This window comes from Cervus canadensis, chromosome 20 (genome assembly GCF_019320065.1).
Source record: "Cervus canadensis isolate Bull #8, Minnesota chromosome 20, ASM1932006v1, whole genome shotgun sequence".
Taxonomy (NCBI): domain Eukaryota; kingdom Metazoa; phylum Chordata; class Mammalia; order Artiodactyla; family Cervidae; genus Cervus; species Cervus canadensis.
In genome coordinates, this window is record NC_057405.1 from 9,732,141 (window position 1) to 9,751,039 (window position 18,899).

Here is an 18,899-nt window from a genome sequence, read left to right on the forward strand (position 1 = left end):
GGGCATTGGGCCAAAGAGTGTCCAAACCTTGACAAGTCTCCTAAAACGGCTTGCTACAAATGCCATCAACTGGGACACTGGGCGGCTGTCTGCCCTGGGGACCCAGGAGCCTCAAGGTCAAGCGCCAAGCCTTTCCTCACGATGGTTCAAGAGGACTGAAGCAGCCCGCTCAATCCAGCCTGCCTGTCACAGATAACCATCACGGGGCTGGAGCCAAGGGTGCAACTGGATGTGGCAGGTATGTCAGAGAATTTCTTGGTTGACACAGGGGCTACCTACTGTGTCTTGATCTCCTACTCGGGAGCCTTCTCCTCCCAAACCTGTACCATTTTGGGTGCTACAGGAAAAGCAACTACTAAAAGATTCACCCAAGCACTTCTTTGTTGTTGGATGGACAAATATTTCTCCACCAGTTTCTGGTGGCCCCTGAGTGTCCTACTGCCTTAATGGGAAGAGACATACTCACTAAATTGGGGGCCACCCTTGTGATGGGAAGTTTTTCAGTCCCTAGAGCTCTACAGCTCCTGGTTACTGCTGAAGAACCCATTGCACCCTCTCCAATAGAGAGGGACCAAAAACTATGGAAAGACAAAATTAACCACCAGGTGTGGGACGAGGAAATTCCTGGACGAGCGCACCAAACTGAACCGGTCATCATTGTCCTCCAAGATCCCACTTGGTTTCCTAACCGGAAACAATATCCCCTCAAAAGAGAGGCTCAGGAGGAACTACAGCCTTTAATAAATAAATTCCTTGCTTGTGGGCTATTGGTCCCCACCAGTTCGCCATGTAACACCCCAATCTTCTCAGTAAAGAAAAGGGACAGAACCTGGCACATGGTTCAAGATCTCCAGATCATAAATGAAGCTGTAGTCCCCCTCCATCCCACAGTACCCAATCCCTATGTAATCTTGGGAGAAATCCCAGCCAGTGCCAAGTGGTTTACAGTCTTGGATCACAAAGATGCATTTTTTTTTTGCATACCACTGGCTAAAGAATCCCAATATCTTTTTGCCTTTGAGTTGGAGGCCCCAGGAGAAAAACACCAACACATGACTTGGACAGTATTACCTCATGGGTTCAGAGACAGCCCCCACTTGTTTGGACAGGCCCTTAGGCAGGATCTCCTAGATCTGCACCTGGGACCTAATGGGAAAATATTACAATACGTAGATGATCTACTAATCTGCTCTCCAGATGAGGGAAATGCCCGACAACATGCAATTTAGGTTCTAAACTTTTTGGCAGAAAGGGGATCTAAAGTCTCCCGTGCTAAGGCACAGATGGTCGAGACAAATGTCACTTACCTGGGAGTTCAGAATACAGATGGGTCTAGGAGGCTGTCTTCTGATCGGGTACAAGGACTCCTCCAGTTGCCCTCCCCCACGACTCAAAAACAACTGTGAGCTTTCCTGGGGCTAACTGGGTATTGTAGAGTCTGGATACCCCATTATGGTCTATTTGCCCAGCCCTTATGTGAAAACGTAAAGGGACGGGATGATTCAATCCCACTGATGTGGGGAACTCCTCAAAAGAAGGCAGAGGCTACACTAAAACAGGCCTTAACTCAAGCACCTGCCTTGAAGTTGCCAGACCCAGAAAAAGCATTCCAACTTTATGTCCATGAAAGAGAGGGAATAGCCTTGGGAGTGTTAACTCAAAGGTTAGGATCTGAATCCCAGCCTGTAGCTTACTTATCCAAGAGACTAGATCCAACCGCCCAAGGCTGGCCCCCCTGCTTTAGAAATCTTGTAGCTATTGCAATCATGATAGAAGATGCTTTAAAACTCTCCTTTGGGGGCAAACTAACTATTTTTACCAGCCACCAAGTAAAGCAACTCCTAAATGGGAAAGGCCATTTATGGATGTCTGATCAAAGAATCCTCAGATATCAAGTGATGCTAATGGAAAATCCAGGCCTCACTATATCCCCTTGTGAGGTTCTTAACCCAGCCACCCTCCTGCCTATCTCCGAATGCTCTCCCCTTTCACTCTTCTCTAGAAACCTTGGACCACTGAACAAAACCCCGAGAAGGATTGTCAGAAGATCCTCTGACCAATCCTGAGGAAATCTGGTACACTGATGGAAGCAGCTTTGTCTTAGATGGAAAAAGAAGAGCTGGATATGTAGTAGTCTCCAATTTTGAGATCATAGAAGCTAAGCCTCTGCCACCAGCAGTCAAGGTACCAGGACATGACTCCTGGATTCACTACTCACAAGTCAAGCCATGGAAGAAAACAGAAGAGGACGCTCAATACACCTGTGAGCCACTGGGAGATCTCAGATACCTATTCAGGACTACAAATGAGTGCCATTCTAATGAACACCCCCAAAATCTGGTTTCTGGGGATAAAATTTCTCAGGATAGCTCTAAAGAGCCAACACAGCTTGGCAGGGATTGTACTCCAAAACAGACAGGAGATAGATCTTCTGATCCCTGAACAGGGAGGGACTTGAGCCATCCTAGCAATGTGAATTTGGAATTGGCTAATGATACTAGTCCTTGTTATACCATATTGATGCTGCTTATGATTGCTCCATGTATTATCAATTGTCTAACATGTTTTGTCTCTGCCCAGGTCAACAAGCTACAACATGCAGTGCCAGTTCAACAAAGATATGAAACTATGGCCGACCACAGAAAATATCACTCACCCTTAGATGGACACCGCTACGAGGACTCTGAGGCTTGAGAATAGCAAGAGGGGGAGGCCCAATACCCCTCACTGACCCAGTTCAGCAGGAATTAGCCAGAATGACCTCGACGCCCCTATTCCCAAAGATTTGGGCCTCCCATCTCTTGAGGGGGGGATATTAGGTAGTTAGAATAGGAAACAGGAGTCCAAAATGGCAGTGGCTAAAAGACATGGAAGGGAAAAGCCCGCAAAAATAGAACAAAGGAAGATCTGAGGACCAGAGTGAGAACTTCAGGTAGAACAAACAGCACTCCTGGCTGGCCCAATTTGCATAGGGCAGACCCAAGGGGAGGGAAAAACATATAAAAGGAGGAAGCAAAGTGCGCACACACGCTCTCTCTCTCTCTCTCTCTCTCTCTCTCTAACCCCCGCATTCATGTGCTCTTTCTCTTTCTCTTTCTCTCCCTCTCCCCTCCCTCCCCCCGGCACACTGGCGCGCTCCTCCACTCTCTTCTCTTTGCGTCTTTGGGTTGGCATGCCCTCACACTTTGAGGATGGACTCTCCTGCTAACTTTTAAATAAAATAGAGCTGTAACACTGATTTGTCTAAGAGCTATAACACATTTTGTCCAAGACCCAAGAGCTGTGACACACTGAAGGCTTTAATGTCCATCGCTCCAAGTCTTTGTGGTGACGAGACAAAACCAAGGAGCATACACTCACTCGCCTGACATCTAGTTTGTTTCCATTTCTTTGAGGTTACTTCTTGGAACTGTGGCAGCTCATGTTGTGAGAAAAGTCTGGTCATCATGTATTTAACTTCTCCACCTTGTGAGGGTTTCAGTATCTATAAGACAGCTCACAGGATATGGCTCAGAAGATTATCTATAGCCCTTGAGAAGGAACGAAAAGTCCTTGACTCTGCTTAATGAGTACATTATTATTATTATTTGGTCTCCTTTGACTATTTTCCTTTATTTCTGCATGTTCTCGTTTCTCCCATTAAACTTATTATATGACTAAAGTATTCCACAGACAAAAGGCAGGCAGAGGACATGAGGGGGAAGGACCATAACGTCCTGCTCTGTTTCACTTCCAAGGACTGTAATACTTATATCTCCAAGATTAAAATTTTCTCACTCCAGGCATTTTTACTCCTAATTTCTTCCTTTCTACCTTCCTTCTAATAATATTTTCTTCTGTTGAATATGTTAATCAATCAGTTGATTTTCAAATTATTCAGTTGCAAGTTGATTAAACTGGCAACTTTCTTTTTTTCTGTAATCTTCTTAGCCACGCTTTTATCATATTGTCTCTTAAACTGTTGACTTCTTATGGCTCATTCTTTCTGTTTTAGTTCTTACTGGCCAGTTCTTTTATTGTAGATTTAACTTGAAGTTTCAGAAGCTCCTCATTAACTACAGTGATCTGTTTTTATTTAATCCCAGTAAAGCTGGTGCTAATTAGTTTCACATGAGTTCAAAAGATGATCAGCCTGCAAAATTTGATGTGGTGCAGAAACTGTTGTCATGGCAATGCCCCATCTAGTACAATGCTTCTGTCTATAGGTAGATATTCTCTCTTTCATTCTGACAGCCTCTTTCTTAGTATCTGTTAACATCCTTTGATATGCATGATGGTATTCTGTTTTTGTTTCCATTTCTGTTTTTTGTAGCTGGAAGAACAAGAATTTAATGTTGGGGATAAGGGTATAGGAAATATCCAGGGAAGACAAAGCTGTTTATTTTCTGTGGATTCACTCACTTGCTCTGTAAACTAGAATAAAGCCTATAATGTTAGCAGACAAAGGACCAGAAATTGAAGGAAATGGTCTGGGAGAGATGTTGTGAGTGTCTCAGTGCATTCAAAAATACTGGAGTCAGCGACCAAGCTTGATTCAAGTAGCTGGTTTTCCAACTGCGACATGAACCCGGAAACTGGTACTCAGATGGTTCAAGGTCAGGGAAAATCTGCATTTGTGTTTCTAGGTCCACACATTGGGTGATTAGGAGGAGAAGTGAGGCTGCATCAAGTAGATTCTCAAACTAGTAGACCCACTTGATGAAGAAAGACAAACTGTAAATGGGGGCTGCTACTGCCAGACCAGTTGGGGTCCGTATGAAACTAGGGTGTCTTTCACAGGAACAGTTGAGGGACATCTTGAGGAAGAGACATTCCTAGTAGTAAAACTGATGGAAATCAAACTATCAAACTGGTGATTCAAAGCATATGGCCCTATATAGTAATCTGGTGAGAGCTAGGGAATTAAGAATATAAAAATTTATAGAGAAGGAATTCCATATCAAGTTTGAAGGAATGGTTAAAATAAATACTTGTAAATCCTTTAAAAATATTAACTGAGGACATTTTGTGGACAAAATTGGATAGAACTGAAACTTTTATTTAAATGATTTCTTTTCTCTACCCTTGTTGTTTTTAACCAGTTTAACTCTTTGAAGTTAGTTGAATTTCAAAGCTAAGTCAACAAAGCAGCACACACGGAATTCACCTGAAAGAGAGTATGGCTAACAGGAATATAATTATCAGAGAGGCCTTGGATTAGCAAATAAAAAATGTGTCAATATCCTTGGTATTTCTTAAATTGCTTTATAAACACCCAAATCTTAAAAAAGAAAGTCCTAGACTCACCCTTGCTCTGATTTACCTCTCCACACTCTCTTAGGAGCAGGAGGAGAGTAACCTAAACTACTAGTACTCCAGATCCACTGTCTCCAGACATTGTTTTCTAGAATAAAAGTCAGGAGAGAAGTGTTGATGAATCTAGTTTATTCCAATGAACAATGGCTCCAGAATAATATATGTCATAAAATTTTATTCCTATAATTCAAGGCATTCTCTGCAATTATCAGCTGGAACCTCAATACTTAACATGTATTTTTAAAGCAACACACTTTGGAGTCAAGCCACTAGAGTCCACATCTTTCTTGTTTGTTTGTTTTGGCCATGCTGCATGCATATGGGATCTTAGTTCCCCAACCAGGGATCGAACCCATGCCCCTTGCAGTGTAAGCAAGGAGTCTTAACCACTGGACTGACAGGTATGTGTCCACATTTTGACTGACCACTTACTGTATGACATGAGACAGATAGCTAGGCATGGGTTTCCTCATCTGTAAAAATGAATATAGTTGTAGAGTATGTTTCATCTGAGAATTGTGGGATCTAAAGGAGTTAATATTTGTTACGTGCTTAGAACCATGATGTCACAGAGACAGTGATGCATACTTATTTGTTAAATTAACAAAGAGAAGTATATTTTTCCTGAGTGCAAAATGATAAAATCTATATAAAACTTTTAGCCTGGTGCCCAGAACCCTGCAAATGCTCAGTAATTTTTAGTTATGTGGTCACTCTAAAAACATTTGTAGAGAGCAAAGATATGCCAGGTCTGACTAGGCACTAGGGATTAAATAGTGAGGAAAAACACCCAATGGCTACCATACAAGTTAACATTTGAGGTAGAACAGAGGCAAAATATTTATCAAATACCCACGCAAGTAAAGGTAAACTTGCTACTGTCTAAGTGCTGTGTAAAGATGACACATGGTTGAGATACATACTTGGATGTGTGTGTGCTGGGCAGTGGTGGGGGGTGGGGGGATGGGGGGGGGGCGGTGGGCGTGTTGGCAGATTGTCCGGGATCCTTCCACAAGCAACCACCAGCGAAGCTGGACCTGGAAAGGAAAAAGTAAATCAAGAAAGAGAGCAGGAAACAGTCCAGGGAGACAGAAGAGCTGGTGTAATGATCCCATGCAAGAAGGCCAAGGACAGCATTGCAGACAATGCAAAAGGATCATGCATTAAGGGTGGAGACTGAGGCAAAGTCCCCATTATCCAAAACTGTTTAAGCCACATTAAGATTTTTTAAATTTATCCTAAAAGCAATTGAAATTCATGCCAATGAAATACTTAAACAGAAGTATAACTTGTGATCTATGGTTTGAAAAGTATATGCCAGCATCACTTGGAGGACTTTTTTAAATGGATTGCTCGACTTCACCCTAGAGTTTCTGATTACATATGTCTAGATTTGGGAGGGAGAATTTGCACTTCTAACAAGATCACAGGAGATGCTAATGCTAACCTTTCTGGTTTTGGGAACACACTTTGAGAACCACTGGTCTACTGCATTGTGAATGAACTGAAAGGATCAAAAGTGAGTGCCAAGTGGACCTTTTAAAAAAGCAATGATGATGGTCCATACAAGAAATGATGTGCATTTTAACCTGGGGAAATGAGAAGTCAACCAGTCTAAGGAACATTGAGGAGGCAAAATTGGCAGGTCTGGCGCTGGGTTGGGTGTGGATTTAAAGGAAAGGAAAACATCAAGAAAATTCCAATGAGTTAATTGTTCTACTTTGTCATTGGAAAGGAAGGAACTCTCAGAGTCAGAAACACATAGTAATGTATTGGTCCAAAATGAGAATTTTGACTTTTTCATTGTTGTTGTTTCAAAGGCCTCTTGACCTTTGGTGGCTGGCTGCTGTGTTCTAAACTCTGACGACAGTTATAGAAAGCCCTGTTGCTGCCGTTGTGTGAGTTACTCAGTTGTGTCGAACTCTTCTGCGTCCCCATGGACTGTAGCCTGCCAGGCTCTTTTGTCCATGGAATTCTCCAGGCCAGAACACTGGAATGGGTTGCCATTCCCTTCTTCATGGGATTTTCCCTGACCCAGGGATCAAGCAGCAAGGCCTGCATTGCAGGCGAATTCTTTACTGTCTGGGCCACCAGGGAAGCCCTTAGAAAACACTGTGCTGACAAATTATGAAAAGACCACCTCAAGGGAAGCCAGAAAGCGTGTTCTGAGGAAGTGCCAGAAACCAGCCCCTGTCCTGTCTGGGTGTTCCTATTTGTAGGTGGCACTTGGGCTCAGGGTCAGATCTGATTGTTCTAGCTGCAGACAAAGCTGGTAAATAGAGTTTCTAAAGGGAATCAAGACAGTGATTAAGAACTAGTGATTACAAGTAGGGAGAAGAAAGCAGATGAAAGATCAAACTGAAAAAAAAAAAAAAAGTTAACACCTGAATTGAAAAGAAAATTTCAGAGACTGAATGTAGAAACTTCCCAAGATAAAAAAGTGTACAGTGCAGAGGGGACAGTTGGCAGCTTGCACTCCAATGGAAACAAATGTCTGAGACAAAAAGGAAAGCCGAGGTGGTGGGGGAGGGCAGGGGGCAGGGGGTAGAGACGAGTCTTTGAGTATTTGGAGGTAAGATCAATGAAACCACTATAGAAATAGGTCAGGAAACTGGTAGTTCTGTCAGTTCTGTCAGAATATATTCTAAGAAATACTCAGGGAAAGCGTTGGTGACCAAAGCTGGCATATTTTGGTGGCAGCTTCTCTGGTGTTTGGAAGAAGTAAAACACAAGCATATGCCTAGAAATACCAGAGATTGTATCCAAAGGTCTTTGAAAATGGTTCACAATTTGATAGCATTCCAGGAATTGACCGGTGTCTCCTTGCCAAAGAGTAAATGGCTTTTCTCCCAAAGGCAGGAGGCATTTGGCTCAGGAACTTAATGCAGAGAATTGTGGAAACTCAGAGCGGGAATTCCCATGAGAAAGGTTTAGTGGAATGTGAGGTGTCAAGGGAGTCTTTGATAGTAAAGCGATGAATATATAAAGTTCTACAGTACTTTGAGGCAGAATATAACTCAATATATAGTGTAGAAAATAGAAAGCTTATATTTTTATTCTTGTAAAGGATTTTAGCATAAAAATTGTAAGGAAGAGTAAAAGCAAAACAACACTAAAAAGAAAACTCACAATTTTTTTGGAGGGGCAATTTTAATTATGAACATACAGTGTAGTGTTCAGAAGACTTTTGCAGAATCCTAGATACTAATAGCATGATGCTAAACACCATAACCAGTCCACCCTAAAGGAGATCAGTCCTGGGTGTTCATTGGAAGGACTGATGCTGAAGCTGAAACTCCAATACTTTGGCCACCTCATGAGAAGAGTTGACTCATTGGAAAAGACCCTGATGCTGGGAGGGATTGGGGGTAGGAGGAGAAGGGGATGACAGAGGACGAGATGGCTGGATGGCATCACCAACTCGATGGACAAGAGTTTGAGTAAACTCCGGGAGCTGATGATGGATAGGGAGGCCTGGCGGGCTGTGATTCATGGGGTCGCAAAGAGTCAGACACGACTGAGCGACGGAACTGAACGGAAACACCATAAGGGTTATATGGGGAGCAATTGTTATCTGAGCCTGACTAAAGAGATTACTAATCATTAAGTTAGACATCATGGGTGCATGTGTGCAAAGTCATTTCAGTCGTGTCTGAGTCATTGAGACCCCATGAACTGTAGCCTGCCAGGTTCCCCTGTCCATGGGATTCTCCAGGCAAGAATACTTCTGGAGTGGGTTGCCATGCCCTCCTCCAGGATATCTTCCTGACCCAGACCAAACCAAGATCTTTACTGCTGAGCCATCAGGGAAGCCCAAGTTAGACATCAGTCACTCATTTCAGTCATTCAGTCATGTCCAACTCTTTGCAGTCTCATGGACTGCAGCACGACAGGCTTCCCTGTCCATCACCAACTCCCAGAGCTTGCTCAAACTCATGTCCATAGAGTTGATGTCATCCAACCATCTCATCCGCTGTCTCCCCCTTCTCCTCCTGCCTTCAATCTTTCCCAAAATAAGGGTCTTTTCAAATGAGTCAGCTCTTCACATCAGGTGGCCAGAGTATTGAAGTTTCAGCCTTAAAATCAGCCCTTGCAATGAATATTCAGGATTGATATCCTTTAGGATGGACTGGTTGGATCTCCTTGCAGTCCAAGGGACTCTCGAGTCTTCCCTAACACCACAGTTCAAAGCATCAATTATTCGGCGATGAGCTTTCTTTATACTCCAACTCTCACATCCATACATGACTACTGGAAAAACGATAGCCTTGACTAGATGGACCTTTGTTGGCAAAGTAACTTCTCTGCTTTTTAATATGCTATCTAGGTTGGTCATAACTTTTCTCCCAAGGAGTAAACATCTTTTAATTTCGTGGTTGCAGTATCCATCTGCAGTTATTTTGGAGTCCAAAAAAATAAAGTCAGCTTCTATTTCCACTGTTTCCCATCTATTTGACATGAAGTGATGGAACTGGATGCCACGATCTTTGTTTTCTGAATGTTGAGTTTTAAGCCAACTTTTTCATTCCCCTCTTTCACTTTCATCAAGAGGCTCTTTAGTTTTTCTTTGCTTTCTGCCATAAGGGTGGTGTCAGTAGCATATTTGAGGTTATTGATATTTCTCCCAGCAATCTTGATTCCAGCTTGTGCTTCCTCCAGCCCAGCATTTCTCATGATGTACTCTGCATAGAAGTTAAATAAGCAGGGTGACAATATACAGCCTTGACATACTCCTTGCCCTATTTGGAAACAGCCCGTTGTTCCATGTCCAGTTCTAACTGTTGCTTCCAGACCTGCATACAGATTTCTCAAGAGGCAGGTCAGGTGGTCTGGTATTCCCATCTCTTTAAGAATTTTCCACAGTTTATTGTGATCCACATAGTCAAGGGCTTTGGCATAGTCAATAAAGCAGAAATATATGTTTTTCTGGAACTCTCTTGCTTTTTCAATGATCCAGTGGATATTGGCAATTTGATCTCTGGTTTCTCTGCCTCTTCTAAATCCAGCTTGACTCTGGAAGTTCACAGTTCATGTCTTGTTGAAGCCTGGCCTGGAGAATTTTGAGCATTACTTTACTAGCCAGTGAGATGGGTGCAATTGTACAGTAGTTTAAGCATTCTTTGGCATTGCCTTTCTTAGGGATTGGAATGAAAACTGACCGTTTCCAGTCCTGTGGCCATTGTTGAGTTTTCCATATTTGCTGCCATATTGAGTGAGTGTAGCACTTTCACAGAATCATCTTTTAGGATTTGAATAGCTCAACTGGAATTCCATCACCTCCACTAACTTTGTTAGTAGTGATGCTTCCTAAAGCCCACTCAACTTCACATTCTAGGATGTCTGGCTCTAGGTGAGTGATCACACCATCATGATTATCTGGGTCGTGAAGATCTTTTTTAGATAGTTCTTCCATGTATTCTTGCCACCTCTTCTTAATATCTTCTGCTTCTGTTAGGTCCATAGCATTTCTTTCCTTTATTGAGCCCATCTTTGCATCAAATGTCCCCTGGTATCTCTAATTTTCTTGAAGATATCTCTGGTCTTTCCCATTCTATTGTTTTCCTGTATTTCTTTGCACTGATCACTAAGGAAGGCTTTCTTATCTCTCCCTGCTATTCTTTGGAACTCTGCATTTAAATGGGTATATCTTTTCTTTTCTCCTTTACTTTTCACTTCCCTTCTTTTCATAGTTATTTGTAAGGCCTCCTCAGATAGCCATTTTGCCTTTTTGCATTTCTTTTTCTTGGGGATAGTCTTGCTCCCTGTCTCCTGTACAATGTCACAGACCTCTGTCCATAGTTCATCAGGCACTCTGTCTATCAGATCTAGTCCCTTAAATCTATTTCTCACTTCCACTCTAGTATAATCATTAGAGATTTGATTTAGGTCATACTTGAATGGACTAGTGGTTTTCCCTACTTTCTTCAATTTAAATCTGAATTTGGCAAAAAGGAGTTCATGATCTGAGCCACAGTCAGCTTCTAGTCTTGTTTTTGCTGACTGTATAGAGCTCCTCCATCTTTGACTGCAAAGAATATAGTCAATCTGATTTTGATATTGACCATCTAGTGATGTCCATGTGTAGAGTCTTCTCTTGTGTTCTTGAAAGAGGGTGTTTGCTATCACCGGTGTGTTCTCTTGGCAAAATTCTATTAGCCTTTGTCCTGCTTCATTCTGTACTCCAAGGCCAAATTTGACTGTTACCCCAGGTGCTTCTTGAAGTGAGGTGAAGTCGCCCAGTCGTGTCCGACTCTTTGCAACCCCATGGACTGTAGCCTACCGGGTTCCTCCGTCCATGGGGTTTTCCAGGCAGGAGTACTGGAGTGGGTTGCCATTTCCTTCTCCAGAGGATTTTCCCGACCCAAGGATCGAACCTGGGTCTCCCGCATTGTAGGCAGATACTTTATCGTCTGAGCCACAAGGGACTTCCTACTTTTGCATTCCTGTCCCCTATAATGAAAAGGACATCTTTTTTGGTGTTAGTTCTAGAAGGTTTTTTAGGTCTTCATAGAACTTTTCAACTTCACCTTCTTCAGCATTACTGGTTGAGGCATAGATTTGGATTACCGTGATATTGAATGGTTTGCCTTGGAAATGAACAGAGATCATTCTATCGTTTTTGAGATTGCATCCAAGTACTGCATTTTGGACTCTTTTGCTTACTATGATGGCTACTCCATTTCTTCTAAGGGATTCTTGCCCACAGTAGTAGGTATCATGGTCATCTGAGTTAATTTCACCCATTCCAGTCCATTTTAGTTCCCTGATTCCTAAAATGTCCATGTTCACTCTTGCCATCTCTTGTTTGACCACGTCCAATTTGCCTTGATTTATGGACCTAACACTTCAGGTCCCTATGCAATATTGCTCTTTACAGCATCAGTAAAGAGGCTTGCTTCCATCACCAGTCACATCCACAGCTGGGTGTTGTTTTTACTTTGGCTCCCTCTCTTCATTCTTCTGGAGTTATTTCTCCGCTGATCTCCAGTAGCATATTGGGCACCTACCTTCCTGGGGAATTCATCTTTCAGTGTCCTATCTTTTTGCCTTTTCATACTGTTCATGGGATTCTCAAGGCAAGAATACTGATGTAGTTTACCATTCCCTTCTCCAGTGGACCACATTTTATCAGAACTCTCCACCATGATCCAGATAATTGTGGATATATTTTGAAAGATTTAAGTTAGATACTTCATATGCTGCAGAAAGAAAAAAGGGAGAAAACAGAATCAATTGGGTTTGGGGTTTTTTGTTTTTTGTTTTTTTTTCCATTTTTGGCTTGCTTAGGGCTCTTGTTTTTGTTGTTTGTTTTGATTTCTTTGTTTCAAGAAATATAATCAATTATAACTAATGTAAACAAAAAGAAAATTATTGTGCTTATGGAGTAGCTCTTGGAACTGAAGGAATATCTCAAGAACCAAGCCCAGGAAGGCAGGGTCCTGAGTAGCTCCTTGTTGGCAGGTAGCAGAGTTTATATAAGTCTTCTCAGGGAACTCCACTGTGATTAATTATCTCCAACATTTTTCTCTCTTGGCCCTTACATGCAAGTTTTAAAGTCCCAGAGAGAGAGAGTTTGAATGATCTGGCGTCCCTCCTCAACAGTGGTTGAGAAAAAGTCACAGAGATTGCACACAGGAGAGGAGAGGTATATCCTGATAGGCAATTGGGATGCTATTATCAGAAGAAAAGTGAGTGGTTGCCAGACAGTAAAAACCAGGAAATATCTGCCACAGAATCTAAACACAATATGCTTACAAAGCAACCTTTTGTGAAAAGGCTGTTTTCATGAACTATTGAAAGACTCTGCTTGCTGCTTCTGCTGCTAGTTAACTATAATTTGTTTCCTTATGTATTTTATCCAGACATTAATACTAATGAGTTATGTTTTGTACTTAGGGGAGATTGTATGTATGTAGTTAGAAATAGTAATAATTTGCACAGAAATCAGAAAGAATCTATTATTCCAAAAGAATTTCAGCTGTTATGAGAACTCTGATTCTTGACTAACAAGAAATAATAATGTGATAGCAAACACGTGCTTTCTGTGGTCCAGACAGAGAAGGAAATGGCAACCCACTCCAGTACTCTTGCCTGAGAATCCTGTAGACAGAGGAGCCTGGTGGGCTGTTGTCCTTAGGGTCACACAGAGTCTGTCACAACTGAAGTGACTTAGCATGCATGCACGCATTGGAGAAGGAAATGGCCACCCACTCCAGTGTTCTTGCCTGTAGAATCCCAGGGACGGAGGAGCCTGGTGGGCTGTCGTCTATGGGGTCGCACAGAGTCGGACATGAATGAAGTGACTTAGCAGCAGCAGCAGCATGGTCCAGACACTATAGGAAGCACCTTAAAATTTTTTACTTTGTATAACATGAAAGAAGTTGCAATGTGACTATATATGGCAATCCTTTTTTAAATCATTTCTAATTTCAATCCACTTATCAATTTTTGGTGATTCATTTAGGTCTTTGGGGTTGATCTGAGTTGATCTCTAGATACCCAAATAGATCCAAAGTTCTGTTCAAAGGGTTTGTGATTTTTATGCATTTTTACTGAAGATTAAAAAGTTTTGCCTTAACAGAAGTAGTTTGATTATGAATTTGCACAACATATAGAAAAGGTAACAGATAGGGATTATCAAACATGTTGACCCAAGGACTCATAATGGCATAAGAGAAGAACCTCTTCCAACCCCACATCCTAGCTAGTGTGAAATAGAGAGGTGGGTTGAAGAGGAGCGTAGTGACTGCAAACTCGGAATAAAGACCAAGTGGCAAGTTACAAATCTAACTATTCTGTTCTATCTTAAACTTTTAGGCAAGTATTGTATAATAGTCCATAGTATATCCCTGTTTCTTTCTGTCTTTTCTAAAATTGAAGTATAGTTGCTTTATAATAATGTGTTAGTTTCAGACTAAGGTTATATATATGTATATTCTTTTTCAATGACAGAGTAGTCAAAAAAAGAGCCCAAAATGTAGTACTTGGAAGCAGTCTCAAAAATGACAGAATGATCTCTGTTTCTTTCCAAGGCAAACCATTCAGTATCACAGTAATCCAAGTCTATGCCCCAACCAGGAATGCTGAGGAAGCTGAAGTTGAACAGTTCTATTAAGACCCACAAGACCTTTTAGAACCAACACCAAAAATAGATGTCCTTTAAATTATAGAGGACTGGAATCCAAAAGTAGGAAGTCAAGAAGTACCTGGAGTAACAGGCAAATTTGGCCTTGGAGTATGGAATGAAGCAGGTCAAAGGCTAATAGAGTTTTGCCAAGAGAATGCACTTGTCATAGCAAACACCCTCTTCCAAAAACAGAAGAGAAGACTCTACACATGGACATCATCAGATGGTCAACACCGAAATCATATTGATTATATTATTTGCAGCCAAAGACGGAAAAGCTGTATACAATCAGAAAAAACAAGACCAGGAGCTGACTGTGGCTCAGATCATGAACTCCTTTTTGCCAAATTCAGACTTAAATTGAAGAAAGTAGGGGAAACCACTAGACCATTCAAGTATGACCTAAATCAAATCCCCTACGATTATACAATGGAAGTGATAAATAGATTCAAGGGATTAGGTTGGATAGACAGAGTGCCTGAAGAACTATGGATAGAGGTTCATGACATTATATGGGAGGCAGTAATAAAGACCATCCCCAAGAAAAAGAAATGCAAAGTGGCAAAATGGCTACCTGAGGAGGCGTTGCAAATAGCTACAAAAAAGAAGGAAGTGAAAAGCAAAGGAGAAAAGGAAAGATATACCCATCTGAATGCAGAGTTCCAAAGAAGAGCAAGGAGAGATAAGAAAGCCTTCCTCAGTGATCAGTGGAAAGAAATAGAGGAAAACAATAGAATGGGAAAGACTAGAGATCTATTTAAGAAAATTTGAGATATAAAGGTTATTTTTCATGCAAAGATGGGCTCAATAAAGGAAAGAAATGCTATGGACCTAACAGAAGCAGAAGATATTAAGAAGAGGTGGCAAGAATACATAGAAGAACTATCTAAAAAAGGTCTTCACGACCTAGATAATCATGATGGTGTGATCACTCACCTAGAGCCAGACATCCTGGAATGTGGAGTCAAGTGGGCTTTAAGAAGCATCACTCGAACAAAGTTAGTGGAGGTGATGGAATTCCAGTTGAGCTATTTCAAATCCTGAAAGATGATGCTGTGAAAGTGCTGCACTCAATATGCCAGCAAATTTGGAAAACTCAGCAGTGGCCACAGGACTGGGAAAGGTCAGTTTTCATTCCAATCCCAAAGAAAGGCAATGCCAAACAATGCTCATATACTGCAAAATTGCAACTCATCTCACACGCTAGTAAAGTAATGCTCAAAATTCTCCAAGGCAGGCTTCAACACTATGTGAACCATGAACTTCCAGATGTTCAAGTTGGACTTAGAAAAGGCAAATGAACCAGAGATCAAATTGCAAACATCTGCTGGATCATCGAGAAAACAACAGAGTTCCAGAAAAACATCTACTTCTGCTTCATTGACTATGCCAAAGCCTTGACTGTGTGGATCACCACAAACTTGGAAAATTCTGAAAGAGATGGGAATACCAGACCACCTGACCTGCCTCCTGAGAAAGCTGTATGCAGGTCAAGAAGCAACAGTTTGAACTGGACATGGACCAATAGACTGGTTCCAAATAGGAAAAGGAGTATGTCAAGGCTGTATATTGTCACCCTGCTTATTTAACTTCTATGCAGAGTACATCATGAGAAACGCTGGACTGGAGAAAACACAAGCTGAAATCAAGATTGCCAGGAGCAATATCAATATGCAGCTGACACCAAACTTATGGCAGAAAGCAAAGACCTAAAGAGCCTCTTGATGAAAGTGAAAGAGGAGAGTGAAAAAGTTGTCTTAAAACTCAACATTCAGAAAACTAAGATCATGGCATCTGGTCCCATCACTTCATGGCAAACAGATGGTGAAACAGTGGGAACAGTTTCAGACTTTACTTTTTTTGGACTCTAAAATCACTTGCAGATGGAGACAGCAACCATGAAATTAAAAGATGTTTGCTCCTTGTAAGAAAAGCTATGACCAACCTAGACAGCATATTAAAAAGCAGAGATATTACTTTGCCAACAGAAGTCCATCTAGTCAAAGCTATGGTTTTTCCAGTGGTCATATATGGATGTGAGAGTCAGACTATAAAGAAAGCTGAGCGCCGAAGAATTGATGCTTTTGAACTGTGATATTAGAGAAGACTCTTGAGAGTCCCTTTGACTGCAAGGAGATCCAACCAGTCCATCCTAAAGGAAATCAATCCTGAATATTCATTGGAAAGACTGATGCTGAAGCTGAAACTCCAATACTTGGCCACCTAATGCAAAGAACTGACTCAGTTGAAAAGACCCTGATGCTGGAAAAATTTGAAGGCAGGAGAAGGGGGTAACAGAGGATGAGATGGTTGAATGGCATCACCGACTCAATGGCCATGAGTATGAGTAAACTCCAGGAGTTGGTGATGGACAGGGAGGCTTGGTGTGCTGTAGTCCATGGGGTTGCAAAGAGTCGGACATGACTGAGTGACTGAACTGAACTGAAGTGAATTCTTTTTCAGATTATTTTCGGTTATAGGTTTTGTTCCCTGTGCTATACAGTAGAGCCTTGTTGTTCATCTATTTTATATATAGCATTGTTTATTTGTTAATCCAAAACTCTTAATTTATCCCCGCCTCCCTTTCACCTTGGGTAAACATAAGTTTGTTTTCTATTTCTGTGAGTCTATTTTTATTTTGTAAATAGGATATTTTGATACCATTTTTTAGATTCATAAATAGTACCGTATGATATTTGTCTTTGTCTAACTTACTTCACTTAGTATTATAATTTCTAGGTCTAACCACGTTGCTACAAATGGCATTATTTCTTTCTTTTTTATAGCTGTGTAATATTCCATTGTATATATGTGTCACATCTTCTTTGTCCATTCATCTTTCAACAGACATTTAGATTACTTCCATGTCTCAGGTATTGTGAATAGTGCTGCTAAGAATACTGGGCTCCATGTATCTTTTCAAATTATATCTTTTCCAGGTATATTCCTGTTGTTTCCATTAAGGTTCAAAACACACACATGCAAAAGTGGAATTACCACACCTTGAAAAAGACTTCTATTCTTAGTTTCACGTTTCTGTCCCTAATACATTGAAGTATAGTTATGGTTTGAAAATCACAACCTGAACCTTTTCTTTTCCAAGTTCTTCTATCCTCTAATGTTCAGTAGATCATTCTTAAAGTATGACCAAAGGTCTCTTTATGGAGAATGCAATTATACACATGCTAATTCTTACAAGTAATACTTTTACTGAAGTTTCTGTTATTTTTAATGCTGTAGTCTTTAAACTATACTCTTTATTGTTAAAATTAGCTTTATGTTTATATGTATTGCTGTCTCTGGTGAAAGCTATAGTAACAAACTGCAAGTCCTTTAAATATAGGTTATATGAGAAATTCAAGACATGTTAGGTGTCCAACTGAATTTTAGTAATGAGGAATAGGTGAAAAAGTTCTTGTCAAGGGAAAGTCAATTTGGCTCCAAGAGGCAGTTTTCTGACAGCTTCTGTACAAAGCAGGTGTTACTGAGTAACAGCTCTGTTGTTTAGTAATTGACCCCAATACCAGTGGAAAGTTGAGAGGATAGACGATATGCAGAGTTAACAAGAAGAACCTCAAGAAACTCAAAATGCCCAAGAAGCAGGAAAATTGAGAGGCACATAATGGAAGGAATATTGTGTCTGCCTAGCCATCAGTTTTTCCCATTTGGTCAAATAGTGTTGTGGGACTAAAATGTACTATATGCCAACTTTGGGATGCAACAAAGAGAGTCAAAACTGGGAAATTTTGCTCAACTACTGGTAAGAATACCTGTCAGTCATTTCATTTTATAGAGTGATATGTGTTAAGTATACCAAGAAAGCAACTAAGTATAATTTCATTTATTCGTATTTTGTTTATTTTTACTTATCTAGTTACCAATGCTTATACCTTGAGAATCCACCCAAGATACTCAGCAATCCACCTATTCATTTATGCAGTATTCATAGCATCTTCTAAGCATCTATTAAGCACCTAGTGTAACCTGTTGATGAGGATATAGCAGTGAGAAACAAAGCTTCTCATGAAGCTTACGTTCTGGCATCATCAAGATGATTGTGTTCTCTAGCTGCAGCCTACGGAATCAATGATTATAAAAATGCAGTCATCAAGTGCCCAGATTCTGGACCCAGAGCCTGGGTTTAAAAGAATGCTCTGCCACTTACTATGCGTGACTTTGGAGTTTGTTAACCATTTGGGACCTTAGTTTCTTCATGAATGAGATGAGAATATAATGAGTTAGTACAGATACTTACAAAGAGATACACACACTTGTGTAAATATATAAATTAATACATATATTGTTAATGTAAGTCCTCATATTAATGCATGGCACTAATGAGCCCCAGATAAGTGTCAGGTATTGTTCTTCTTAAGGGAAACTGATCAAAATTTAACTCATGGGTAAATGGTGGTAGTGTTAGTCGCTAAATAGTGTCCAACTCTTTGCAGCACCATGAACTGTAGCCCACCAGGCT

The 18,899-nt window shown here is 41.0% G+C and overlaps 1 protein-coding gene across 2 annotated transcripts in view; it reads left to right on the forward strand.

The window, feature by feature from the left end:
* FUT9 (fucosyltransferase 9) overlaps window positions 1–18,899 on the forward strand; it is a 107,837-nt gene that overhangs the window by 87,241 nt on the left and 1,697 nt on the right. The window lies entirely within an intron of this gene.